The sequence below is a fragment of the Choloepus didactylus genome, chromosome X (genome assembly GCF_015220235.1).
Source record: "Choloepus didactylus isolate mChoDid1 chromosome X, mChoDid1.pri, whole genome shotgun sequence".
NCBI classification, from domain to species: Eukaryota; Metazoa; Chordata; class Mammalia; order Pilosa; family Megalonychidae; genus Choloepus; species Choloepus didactylus.
In genome coordinates this window covers 31,420,517-31,434,422 of record NC_051334.1, presented here as the reverse complement: position 1 = coordinate 31,434,422, position 13,906 = coordinate 31,420,517, and the positions used below count along the sequence as shown (strand labels likewise).

Genomic DNA, 13,906 nt, shown 5'->3' with positions numbered 1-13,906 from the left:
TAGATTTACAGAAAGTTCATGTAAAAAATACAGTGTTCCTTTGTATCCCCCTATTTTTGACACTTTGCATTAGTGTGCAGTTTGGTCTTTGATTTTAGCTCTTGTTTTTAGACCCAGCGTTGGGATCAGTGTCTGGTATTATGTCTGTTGGTTTTATTTCATTTATCATATTATTCAAGATCTCTGTTTCCTTATTGATGCTCTGTCTAGATAGTTATCTGTTGATGATAGTGGTGTACCGAAGTCCCCAACTATTATTGTAGAGGTGTCTATTTTCTCTTCAGTTTTGCCAGTGTTTGCCTCATGTATTTTGGGGCACCATGGTTAGGTATATAAATGTTTAAGATTGTTATTTCTTGTTGATGGATTTCACCTTTTAGTAACACAAAAGGTAGTGTCCTTCTTTGTTTCTCATAACAGCTTTTGACTTAAAGGCTATTCTGTCTGATATTTTGTTTAACTACTCCAGCTCTTTTTTTGTTACTATTTGCATGCAATATCCTTTCCCATCCTTTCACTTTTAACCTATTTGTATCTTTGGGTCTAAGGTGAGTCTCTTGTAAACAACATATAGTTGAATCATATTTGTTTGTTTTTTTAACTCCATTCCACCAGCCTGTATGTTTTGATAGGGGATTTTAATCCATTAACATTCAGTTTTATTACTGTAAAGGCAGTACTTTCTTCAGCCATTTTATCCATTGTTTTTTGTGTGCAATGTCTTCTTTGGTCTCTCTTTTCCTTTATTGTAACTTCCTTTTCTGCATAGTTGATCTTTATTGATATATCTGACTGACCCTTTTCTCATTTTTGTTTCTGTGTATATGTGTGTGTGTGTGTATTTAATATATATATTAAATACTTTATTTATGGTTATCCTGGGATTTATATTATACAATGTACATCTATAACTTACTAATTTGAAAGGATACCAATTTAGCTTCACTGTCATACACGTTCTCTGCTCCCATATCCCTGTTTCCCCTGTTTATGTTGTTTTTGTCCCACTTTACCACTTCATATTTTTCATGTCTGTTATCAGGAAATATGCCTTTTTCTTTTTCAACTGTATTCTTACTCTTATGTGAATTAAAAAAATAGAGTTGTATGTTGAGGATTCAGTACCATTGAGTGTTCTGTTTATCCTTTTAGTTACCCTTACTGGTGAACTTCATTTCTTCACACCACTACAATCCACTCCCTCCTCTCTTTTCCTTTCAACCTGCAGAGCACTCTTTAGTAATTCTTGTAGGGCAAGTCTCTTGTTGACAAACTCTCTGTTTTTGTTTATCTCTGCATATTTTAAACTCTCCCTCATTTCTGAAGGACAGTTATGCCAGATAAAGAATTTTGGGGTCAGTTTTTCTCTTTCAGTATCTTAAATATATCATACCACTTCCTGCTCACTGCCATGGTTTCTGATGAAGTTAGCTTTATTGAGGATTCCTTGTATGTTATGATTTGCTTTTCTCTTTCTGATTTCAGAATTTTCTTTTTTCTCTTTGGCATTTAACATTCTGATTAGTATGTCTCTCAAAGTAGGTCTATTAGGTATACTCTGGAATATGTTGAGCTTGTTGGATGTGTATATTTATGTCTTTCATAAGAGTTTGGAAGTTTTCAGTCATTATTTCCTCATATATTCTTTCTGCCTTTTATACCTTCTCTTCTTCTGGGACACCCATGATGCATATGTTTGTGTGCTTTGTGCTGTCAGTCAGATCCCTGAGACACAGTTCATTTTTTCTATTCTTTTCTTTATCTGTTCTTCTGACTGTGTGATTTCCATTGTCCTGTCTTCTACACTGATTCTCTCTTCTGTCTGTTCAAATATGCTCTTGTGTGCCTGCAGTGTATTTTTAATTTCTACTATTGTGCCTTTTATCCCATAATTTCTGTTGTTTATTTTTATACTTTCAAATACTTCTTTATGCTCACACATTGTCTTCTTAATATCCTTTATCTGTTTATGCATTACCTTCATCTTGAATTGTTTAGGTGATTTATTTGAACATCTTTGATTAGGTCTTCCAACTTCTGAGTCTCCTCTGAACATTTAATTTGTTCACTCGACTGAGTCATAGCTTCCTGTTTCTTTGTATGGCTTGTAATTTTTGGCTGATGTCTAGTCATCTGATTATCTTGATGAGTTAACTCTTAAGATTCATTTCTCCCTGTTGTCTAGTGATTTCATTATTGGTTGGCTTTGTGTTAAGGATCTTTTTTTTATATAATAAATTTTATTTTGAAATAAGTTCAATCTTACAGGAACAGTTGCAAAAACAGTATAAACCCCATGCACAGAACTCCATCATACCCCGACCCCCCTCCCCCAATACCCCGATCCATCACCTTTAAGATCCTGTCACACCACTGTCTCTTTCTTTCCCTCCCTCTCTCCCTCCCTCCCTCCCTCCCTAACACCCATCATCTTTTGCTCTGTCCTCTGAACATATGAGAGCAAGTTGCACATATCTTTGAACAAACAATATAATTCACGTATACGTTAAGGATCTTTTGATGCTTGTCTAACTTATTCTAGATCTTTTGAATAGCCTGTGTTCAACTTTTCAGATTTTTTTTGGCTTTTCTTCATCTGATTCTTGCCTTGGGTATGTGTTGCCATTTTTAAGATTATACTTCTTGTGCAATTGTTTCACCTCCATGAGAGAGCTTCCTTTTCTTCTGTCCTTCTCTGGGAATCTTGATTTGTTCTGTTTCTTTTTGTGCAGAATTTTTCCCCATCTCCTATGATTCATTTGAATTCTCTCCCTCATTCAGTGATCCATTTTCCTTAAACTTTTAAGTTCTGAGACCCATTCTATATTACATCAGTTCAGTTTAACTCCCTCTTTTTGTTTGTGAGCTTTTCTGCCTTCAAATTCTTCCCCATTAGGGTATCCCATCCTGGAGAGCCTATGGAGTCAATCCAGAATGGTGGGTCACTTTGGAAAAGTCTGTTTTGCCTTTAAGTCTCCAGCCAACTGAAAGCTGGATTAAGAGTGCAACCGTGCTTACCAGTCTTCTATTGCAATTCCCCCATCACCACCCTCCAGAGGACCTTCTGTATGCAGCACTCCTCTGTGGCTTGTATTGTGTACTGGGTCTCTGAGGCCTTAGGTTTCGTGCCTGGATATGTGTGGAATGCTAACTTGCTGCTGTGAGTCACTCTACAGTTTCAGTAAGCAGTGGGAGGGATCCGGGTGTGCTGCAAATGTGTGGTTCCCAGCAGCATGGGACCAAGAGAGGGGGAGGGGAACAGGAACTGACCAATGGGTGTCTGGGATGGAATTCTTCTACCTGAGATTTTTGTGTTTCTTCAATTCAGCCTGTGTGCAGTCCTTTTCCAGTCTCTACCAAACTCCAGAGTTCTAACCAAGTGGAATTTGTCCTTTTATTCAGTATATCTCTGAGAGATTTTTTAGGGTATCTCTTACATCACCATGTTGATAACATCACCCCTTATTTATTTTCTTGACCACACATATAACTGTGTTAAAAAATTATATAGATGTTATCAGAATTCTCATACCTTTAATTCTCAAGTCTGATTCTAAGAAAGGGATTTAGTATCTAGCAGGTGTTGGCAATGTTTTTCTGTAAGGTTCAAGATAGTAAATATTTTAGGCTTTGTGGCCCATCTAGTCTCTGTTGCAACAACTTAAATCTGCTGATGTGGGATGAAAGCAGCCATAGAGAATATGTAAATGAATGAGCAGGGCTCTTTTCCAATAAAATGATTTTTACAGAAACAGGTGATTGGCTGGATTTGGCTCCTGGGCCATTGTTTGCCAACCTTTAGTATATAGCTTTCCCTGATTGAATTTGTATGTTTTCACTCTGGGACTCTCCTCCACCCCATGCACACACTCTTTTTTTCATGAAAAATCTCCCAAAACTATTGTAAATAATGTTATTACCCTCAGATACACAATGAAGAGGATGTCATTCTGAGAATATGTACTTAAACTGAACAACTACCATATGCTGAGAATAGAGTGTGATTACAATAGACAAGGTTTCTGTCCTTGTGATACTTGCAATATATTGAGGAACACAGGAAATTACAATGTCCCCTGCAATAGAATAATTTTTAGGAGCTATGGGATTTTATTACAGGGCCTGGAACTCAGACTTTTTTGGGAAGAAGGGTTAATTAATGATGGAAAGCTTCATAGATGAAGTGATGTCTAGCTTGAGACTGGAAGGATAACTAGGAACTACCTAGATCAAGATGTGGGGAAGGATATTACAGGCAGAGAAAATAGAATGTGCTAATTCTTGACATAGATATGGTACCGGGTTTCAACGAAGAATAAAGTTTAGTGAAGAGTAGAATGCAATGAGAGATGATGAAAGAGAAGTAACTAGAGACCAGATCACAAAGAGCTTTTTGATCCATGTTGAAGAGGTTGGATTTTATCCAGTTGGTAATAGGGAGCTATTGAAGGTGTGAGGGCATGATCAGAAACATATTTTAGAAAGATCATCCATTCTGAATTGTTGTGAATGGATAAGAAGGAGACAAGCTGGAAGGCAGAAACCAACTAGAAAACAGCTTCAGTAATCCAGATGGAGAGGTTAGAAGGAGGAGGGCAGTGATAGTGGGGATAGAGAAAAGTGGACAGATTCAAAAGAGATGCCTCAGATCTAGTTAAGAGGTCATGTATAGTGATAGTCTCTGGGAATGAGGAAGAAGGAAGACTCAAGGATGACTTTTGAATTTCTAGCTTGAGAAGTGGAAACTGGTGGAGCCATCCATTCAGGTTAATTGAGGAGCAGGCTTTAGGCAGAAGATGATGGTGTTTTGAATTTCTGGGAAGGGAAATACCAGCTGTGATTGAAAGCAGAAATTGTGTTTGAGGTCATACATGCATCGTTGCATTTTCCACCGGATGTTAACAGCCTTGAGATAGGCTTTGCTGACAGATTATGTCACTCTGCCTCTGACAGATGAAGCCCCAAAGCTTCCTCAGTGTTTTCAGAAGTCTATTCCAGCACTTGTGTAGATAGCACTCAAAAAAATATGGGGGTAGTTTTGGGGTTCAGCTAATCAAATTGGACCTATTAGAGTAGGCTTGGAGAACAGAATTCAAGCTGGAATTTACCAAAAGAAATATTCTAAATTTCTTTTTATTTAAGAATTGAATTTTATCAGAAACAGGGAATATGGATTATGAAAGCCATGGAATTCTATGTTGAATCTCTTAAGATTAGACTCTCTGACCTAAACTCCTACCACTCTCCCCTTCTCTCATTTCATTCAAATTTGTTCAATTCTTTGTTGATTTTTTTCAAGATTCTGATGACACTTCTGCCTCGGGATCTTTGCACTTGGTGTTTCCTTTGCTTAGACTGCACTTCCTCTTGCTATTTGTATGGAGAGCTCCCTCTCCTTCATTTCTGTATCACCTAAGTTAATTCAAGCTGCTATAACAAATAAAACTCCAAATCTTAGTGGCTTAACCCAATAGAAATTTTTCACTCTGGTTCAAAATGGTCAGCAAGTAGCTTCCCTCCAAATGGTGAGTCAGGAACCCAGACTACTTTCATTTTGTGCCTCTGACCTCTTTAAAACGTAGCTTCCAAATCACTGTGATTTTCTACATTAGGAAGAAAAAGAGAAGGAGTGTTGCATGTGTGTATGCAGAATCCGGGAAAGGGGGCTGTGAACCAGGCCTGGAAGCAGTGAGCATCGCTTTTGCTCACGTTCCTTTAGCTAGAGGTCAGTCACGTAGCCACACCTAACTGAAAGAGGCTGGGAAATGACAACTAACTGCATGCTTAAGAAAAAAAAGAGTCAAGTTGTTGGACTGCCAAGTAGCCAGTTCCTGCCATCAGGATTTTACTCAAATCCACCTTCTTAATGAGACCTTCTTTGATCACCCTTTATAGGTTGCAACCACTCCCCAACACCACCCAGTATTTCCTATCCCACTTACCTGCTTAATTTTTTCCTCTGTAGCTGGTCACTATGTCACAATGTATGTATTTTACTTCTTTATCTCAATTATTGTCTGCCTCCCCCAGTAGACTGTAAGCTCCACGTGGACTGGGATTGCTTCCTATTTTCACTGCTGTATCACTGGATCCTAGAACAGTGCCTGCACTTACTAGACATTTGGTATCTGTCTTGTTGCTTTGTCATCATGCATATGCGTCACCTAGAAGAGGTCTCATGTGGTGGCACATTTACCCACAGATTATTAAGACTCTAATTGTGTTTTCCCAGAATAATTTGTCAAGGAAGTTTGTCAGAGGAGAGAGATAGATCTGTCAGATAGCTCATCAAAAAGCTCGATTTCAAATAGTCCTCTTGTGTACTTGCACATGCTTTAAAAATACTTTTATGCATATAAAAATGTGGGCTTGGGCAAAATTTAAGATAGAAAAGCAAGTTCAGTATCCAAATTCTCCCTTTTTTATACCTCTTTATTTTATCTACCATTGATTGAATGCTGACTATTACTGAAGTGCTTGGCTAAAACTTGGGTTTCTGAGAGCAAATTTAATCCTTACAACTACCCTAGAAGTGAATATTTATTGTCCCACTTTTAGGGTGAGGAAACTAAGGCCAACAGAGGTTAGGTAACTTACCTTAAGTCACGCATTCAGCTAACAACTAGCAGACCTTAGATATGAAATTCTTTTGCTTGCAGTAGCACACTCTTCTAAGCTTTGTGCTTTCCCCTTATCACTCTCCACATCTACCCACAAGGTGCTAACCATTTCCTTAATATTGAGACTTAAATGGCTGCAAAGCCTTGATGTGTTATCCATCTCTAGGAGTATTTCATTTGTAACAAGGCAAAAACTTGAGGCAAATTGAATTAATGTCCAATTGTGTGACATCAATCACTGACCAGCTATGGGAGGCATGTTGGTTTAAAAATAAAGTTGACATCTGGTTTCTGGCTCTGATGATATGCTGGAAAGAGTGTAACCTGGGAAAGTTTTTCTATGTGTGTCTAAATATGAGAGTGTTTTTTCTTCAACAGAGAATCACTTTATATTTGAATTCTTCTAAAGTTTTCTCAAATTGCAAGACACTTGCTTATTTTACTAAGCTCCAAACAACAAAGTACTGTCTGGGAAAGACATGTTAGCCAGCTTTTAATCTCAGTTGATATTTATTTTGGTTGCTTGTACAAGGTACCTGATAGAGAGAAGGAAAAAAAAGTAAGAAAGAGAGAAAGAAAGAAAGAAAAACTAGGAAAAAAAATAAATTTAACATAGTTTAGTGATTAATTTTGGTGATATGACATCACAGTTTCAAGTATTGGATGCCATTGTAAACAAGCTCTGGAAAGATCACTTTTTAAAGCAGTTCAGTAAGTGGGTACATTGTGTAGCTGATGGACATATGGCACAGGAAAAAAAACTGTCTTTATGTAACATAACACTGTCTTATGTAAAGGCATACTTGTGACTTGGAATCAAATTTCCAGTGGAACATTACACATGAATTCAGCAGTACTATACCTCAGACCACATGGGTGGAAGTGAAGATGATACCTTCTGGCAAACTTTGTTAGATGACTGAAAAAGTAAATCCATCAGGATGAAACTTCTGATGCTGAAGACGCATGTGAAGAGTTCATACACATTTGTTCCATGAAATATGGGTAGGGAAATGTGATTTCCTAATTAATGTAGTATATATGGCTTTAATTTTTTATGTACAATCAAAATAATAAATTCAGTTTTATACATGGATAGGTGATGATTCAATCTATATTCCTGAAGTTTCTATGTTAAAGTTAATCACAAAACTTGAAGAGGAACTTCTCATTTGGAAAATGGGATGGACACCTTTTTTTGGAGAGGCACACACACACACACACACACACACACACACGTGGTATATAAAGCTCCTGAGCTTCAGTTTCTTCACTGGGGACATTAGGAAGACAATACAGAGATCTAAATGTGAAACTGTCTAGCACTTTGCCTGAAATGCTTGGTAGAAGCCCCCCACTCATGAAATCATACCATGTGACTTGGCAGTCTTTTCCTCTTATCATAAGAGCAGCCCCACAGAAAATGTTCATTAAGAGTTAATGTTAAATTCATTGAATTTAGGGACACATCATTAACTCTTCCTTTCTGATTATGCAAATTTCTCACCATCATAGTATGTGCTTCCTTCAATTGCATTAAGAGCATTTATAATGTAAACGGTGCCAGAGCCAATATTTCAAATAGAAGCCATTCCTTAAAAAAAAAAAAAAAAAGCTAAATGTATTGAAATGCCTCTAAAAGTAAAATATTTAGCACTTCATTGCAGATGGGTAATGTTAAATATCCCATTCATTATTATTACTACCACATGCCTGAATAAATCCTACCATAAGCATTTAGCAAGTAGGTAAACAAAGAAATAACACTTCATGTGATGAATGCCAATATAAAAGCACATTTAAACTGCTCTGTCAGGAGACAAGCCTGGAAATGCTAACTGCCTTCCTTCGCTTTTCTGCAATCATCTGAATACATAAATCCAAATTGCAGCTTTTAAGACTTCAAATCGAGGCTTTTGAAATTTCAGAAAACACTTGCGCTTGGAAAGCAGATTATAACAAGGTCGCGGTGAGATTTTGGCACCATCTTTTTTGTATTTCAAAGTATAAAAAACAAACTTAGACAAGAAAAGACTACCAAATGTTTTCATTCTTTAAAAGAAGATGCTCTACTTTTTAAAAAATTAAATCAGAAAAAAAAAGTTTCTGCAGACATTGTGTAACAAGAAAGATTATGGCAAATAGTGTAGCCAAAGCATTTACTTTTTAAATGATGATTTATTCTATCTGGAAGTTCTTAAGAGTTTTCTGAATTAGTGATCTGTTAATTTCCATAAAATCCTATGCAAGTCACTGTCTTTCAAACTGATGCTGAAGGTTAATTATAAAACGTACTTAATTATTTATAGTGCACAGATGAGTCCTAGACATTCTCGGTGTCCAAATACACTATAAAAATAGAAAATTTAGCAGCTTTATATTGGAAAGACAGGAAAGACTAATTCTTCTCAAATTAATTTATTGATTTAATGCAATCCCACTCAAAATCCTCAGTGAGATTTTAATTTAACCAAAATGATTTCTCATTTTATATAAGTTAGAATAGCTAAAGTGGTGTGTGGAGCTTAACCCATGAGAAGTTAAAACTTTTTTTATAGCTACAGTGATTGAAGTAGTGCATTACTGTGACAAAAACCAGAACCCTTGTACATATAATATATATAATCAAGAAAGTACCAAAAAACAATAGAGAAGAGATTGTATTGGGAAAACATGACAATTTCTGAAAAACCCTTCAAGGTCAGAAACTTAACTCTTAGGTAAATTTAAGATGCATTAAATTTTTTTAAAATGAAAGTATAAGGATCCAGAATAAAGTAAAGGTGAATACCTAAATAATTATAGGGTGGCCACAGTTTTGAGACTAATATGAAAGAAATGGATACATTTTTTATTTAGAAACAAAACTAAAAGGAAAAGGGAAACTGGACTAAGCATTCCCAGGAAATATATATTTTTAAATAATGTGAAAAAAGCTCTTACAAATAAATAAGAAAAAGCTGAGAACAAAACAGACAATGGATATATCAGATAATTGCGGGAGAAACATAAATGGCACACATGCATTTTCAACTTTCCTATTGATAGAAAAAAAACAATGTAAAGCATCTATGACAAGCCGTTTTTCTTCTATCAAATATATAATTTGTAATAGCAGTAAAAGGGTCGTGAGACAGGTATTATATAATGATGGGAATGTATGAGTGTTCTTATTAGCAAAGAAATTTAGCAATGTGTATTGACATCCTTAGTATTCTTATTTTTAACTTTTCTTCTCTAGTCTAAGGAAATTAGCAGACATGTGAACCAAAATGCAAAAATGTGTGTTTTTGACAAGCTTATTTATTATATTGAAAAATTGGACAACAAAGTGCCTAATAATAAAAGAATGAAGAAATATGGCATACCCATGTATCACTTAACTCAAATCTTAAAAATCAATTTTCAAAGAATAATTAATGACCTAAGGGTACTCACACTAGAATATTAAATAAAGAAAATACGCATAGAATGTTTATAGAATTTGATCTAATTTAATATAGAAGTCTCAATTATAATGAATGCATACATCTCTTCTTGACTGAGTATTCTTGAGAGGTAGAAGATATGCAAGTAATTGAATCGAGACATGTTTGAAGTAAGGGATGATGTTTACTTTTAGAATTATATTCTAGGCTTGGGTCTTGTTTTTGTTTGTTCATTTGTTTGGTATCACTCTTTTCTGCTTTTCAAGTTTCTCCTTGTTTGTTTGATTTTGTTTTTTTCTCCCTGAAATGGTCAGTTTATACATGAAAGTTGAAAAAACTCTTACCCATCTGTCTAGGTTTTACAAATGTAATCAGATTTTAGCAAGGTTTTACTAAACCAGAAGGAGGAAAATGTATGGAAATAAAGTTGTTCTTGGTATTTGGAATTCTGTGCAAGATGCTCTGGAGTCAAACACTGAAAGAGACAAAGATTTTGCAAACAGAGTTGAAAAGAGACAGAAAAAGATTAGGTAGCCTGGCAAGTATCCTTAAAACCTAGACCCAAGAAGCTGAGTTGGCTTTGAAATTTTAAACAAATAACAAATGTCTGTAGTGAGAGTTTTCCTTTCCAGATTTGCTGTTAAGGACAGAATCCAAAGACAAATGGCATCATCAGTCGAGACCAGCCATTTCCCCATAATGTTTACTGAGAAGTAATGGTGGTTTCGTCGCTATTACCAGCAACTTCCAATCTCCCCTGTACCCCATGCCCTAGGAAATATAAGAGGACTCAGAGAGGAGGAAGTCAGGTGTGTGGGCAATGTGGTTTTGTGGTCAAAGGTAGAGGCTTCAATAGAATCACTCAAAGCAAACATATAGACTGAAAGAAGGAGAAAACACCCTCTCATTCCCAGCTGAATGTTTGCTGAGTTGCAGAACCCCTTCACAGTTCTCTATAGCTTTTGGAGGGGCCAGAAGAGCACCTCAGCATTTCCTTTGGCTTTCCATGTCAAAGCACATGGGACATAAGGGGATCAGGAGCCCAATGTTGCCCATACATCAGAAATCAATGATTGGCTGTGAGAAGGACTTTTTTAAAATCTTAAATAAGCTAGAAGGAGAATTGTCAATCATTACACTTCATTCCATGCTACTTTTTGCCTGGAATCAAAAGTTGCCAATTAGGAAGTGTTAGTTATTATTTCAAAAGCTGGTTTACTGTGTTTTTGAACCACCAACTCATTGCTGATGACTCTAAAGTCATTATTTCCATTGCTTCCCTCTTCCCTGAGCCTAAGATCTCTCTTTTGCTTTTCTTACTAGTAATTTCCCCTAAATATCTTAAACAATGAAATCTCTCAGCTGGGTAAAACACCATCCACTCAGCCAGATAAGCTGGAAACATTCTTAGACCAGATGTAATATGGTGCACAGGTTAAGAGTGCAGACTCTGGACTCACACTATCCACGGGTGAATGCCGGGGTAACCAATTTTTAGCCATATGACCTTAGCCAAAATACTAAGTCTCAATTTTCCTTCATCTGTAAAAGAGGAAAATAATAGTACCAATCTCAGTGGCTGCCACATATTAAGTGCTCACTAATTATTAGCTGTTAATACTAATCTCTCTTCTTTTATTGCCAAGTCCCATCAATTCTTTTTCTGCATCTTAAACTTACTCCGCAATCTCCTTTTTCCTTGCCAGAGCTTCGGGCTTTGGCCCTTCATTACTTTATTGTCTAGTCTATTATGACAGTCTCATAATTTATTACCCTTCCTCTTGTCTTACTTAACACTCATGCCTGCATGGAGTAGCAAAATGAGCTTTTGAAGAAACAAATATTTCCCTATTCAGAATCCTTAAGTAGCTCATCACCTACAGATTAAACAGAACATTCTAGGTGCTTCATAAATTAGCCTCCACCCACCTCACCAGCTTTATCTCTTGACCCTTCCTCCCTAAATCTCGCATATAGCACCAATTCATAATGTCATCTACATGCATCCTTACATTATACGTTCAAGAGGGACCTTAGGTAAGGAGAGAAGGTATCAGCAGATCTTATTGATCAGCATTGTTCAATAGGAAAATAATGCAAGACACCTATGTAACTAAAATTTTTCTAGTTGCCACATTTTAAAAAGTAAAAAGAAACAGGTGAAATCAATATGTTCTATTTAACCCAATATTTTAAAAGATTAACATTATATTATTATTTCAGCTAGTAAGTGATAGAATAAGTATTGAGTAATTTTATATTCTTTTGTTTTGTACTGTCGTTGAAATCTTGTGTGTATTTTACTTTCACAGCACATCTCAGTTTGCGCTAGCCACATTGCGAGTGTTCAGTTGTTACATGTGGTAGGGTCCACAGTATTGTAGAGCACAGATCTAGATACTCAGAGAGCACTGTGGTGACGTTGGAAAGCAACAGGAGCATTTTGAGTGGTGGAGTGACATAATCTGACTTGGGCTTTCACAGTATTCCTCTGGCTGCTGTGTTGAGTATAGATTGAAGGGAGAATATCTCCTCACATGCCCCAGAGCAGACTTTGAATAAGCTCTCATCGAGTAGCAAAATTGAGTATAGACAAGCATAAGTCCAATAGCATAAATCCAGTAACTGAATTCTTATTTGGGGAAATGAGTCAAATGTAGTTCTCTCGAGACCCTGTTTTCACACAGGCTGTCTTATTCCCACAACATGGGGATCTCCCTTCATGCTTCAAAACCCAGATAGACATCATCTTCTAAAGATGTCTCCCATGCCCCCTCCCCTGAAATAACTGATCAGTCCCTTTTCTGTCCTTCTTACAGTACATCGCAATTGTTGGTTTACATGTTTGTTTCATCACATGGACTGTGAGATGCTCAGTGGTAGGGTACATAACTTATCCATCTGGAATCCTAATGCCCAGTAAAGTTCTTGGAACATAGTAAGCCCTCGATAAATATTTGTTAACTTGAATTGATAAAAAAAATTCTCAGCTAAACATCCCCAAACTGAAAACACCCAAATGTCCACCAACAGTGATTTGTTTACACAGTCGAATATTTTACAGCCAAGAGAATGAAGAAACTAAAGCTGAAAACATGTATGATTATTGTAAATATCATGTCGCGTGAAAGAGGCAAGACGCAAAGTGTACATGTCATATAATTCCATTTGCATAATGTCCAATACAGGCAAAATAATCAAAGCTGACAGGATACCGGTTATTTTTAGGGGGAGTTAGTGACTGCAATAGGGCAGGAAAGAGGCTCTGAGGTTCTGATGGCATTCTGTTTTTGTAATCTGTTTACACAGGGTGTTCAATTGGTGAAACTTCATTGAGCTACAGAGTTATATATTGTGCTGTTTGCTATATGTATATTATACTTCAAATAAGATACTTACAATGAAGAGATATGTAGATCCCAAAAGATGACAAAACAAAAAATTGTAAATTATTTTTTAAATATAAACCACTTTGTTCAGCCATATGTCTTATGATTCAATATGTAAGAATAACTTTATGACTAATTGAGTAACAAATATATGCATTTTTATTATAAAAAATTTCCACTAATGCAACATATGTTAACTATTTTAAATAAATTTTCCTCTTTCCGTAAAAAGGATTGTGAGTCATAATTTGGATCACAATTTATCATGTAATTATTTAGTGCTCTTTATTTTAATTCCTTTTTTTAAGATAAGCATTTTAAAACATGCTAATTCATGCACATACTTGCTCTAGTGCAGTGGTTCTCAGCCAGGGGCAATCTTCTCCCCCTCAGCTGACATTTGGCAATGCCTGGAGACATTTTTCGTTGTCACAATTTAGGGGGTGCTACTGCATGTAGTGGGTGGAGG

At 36.3% G+C, this 13,906-nt stretch overlaps 1 protein-coding gene across 10 annotated transcripts in view; it reads left to right on the top strand.

The window, feature by feature from the left end:
* DMD (dystrophin) overlaps positions 1–13,906 on the top strand; it is a 2,178,366-nt gene that overhangs the window by 1,216,019 nt on the left and 948,441 nt on the right. The window lies entirely within an intron of this gene.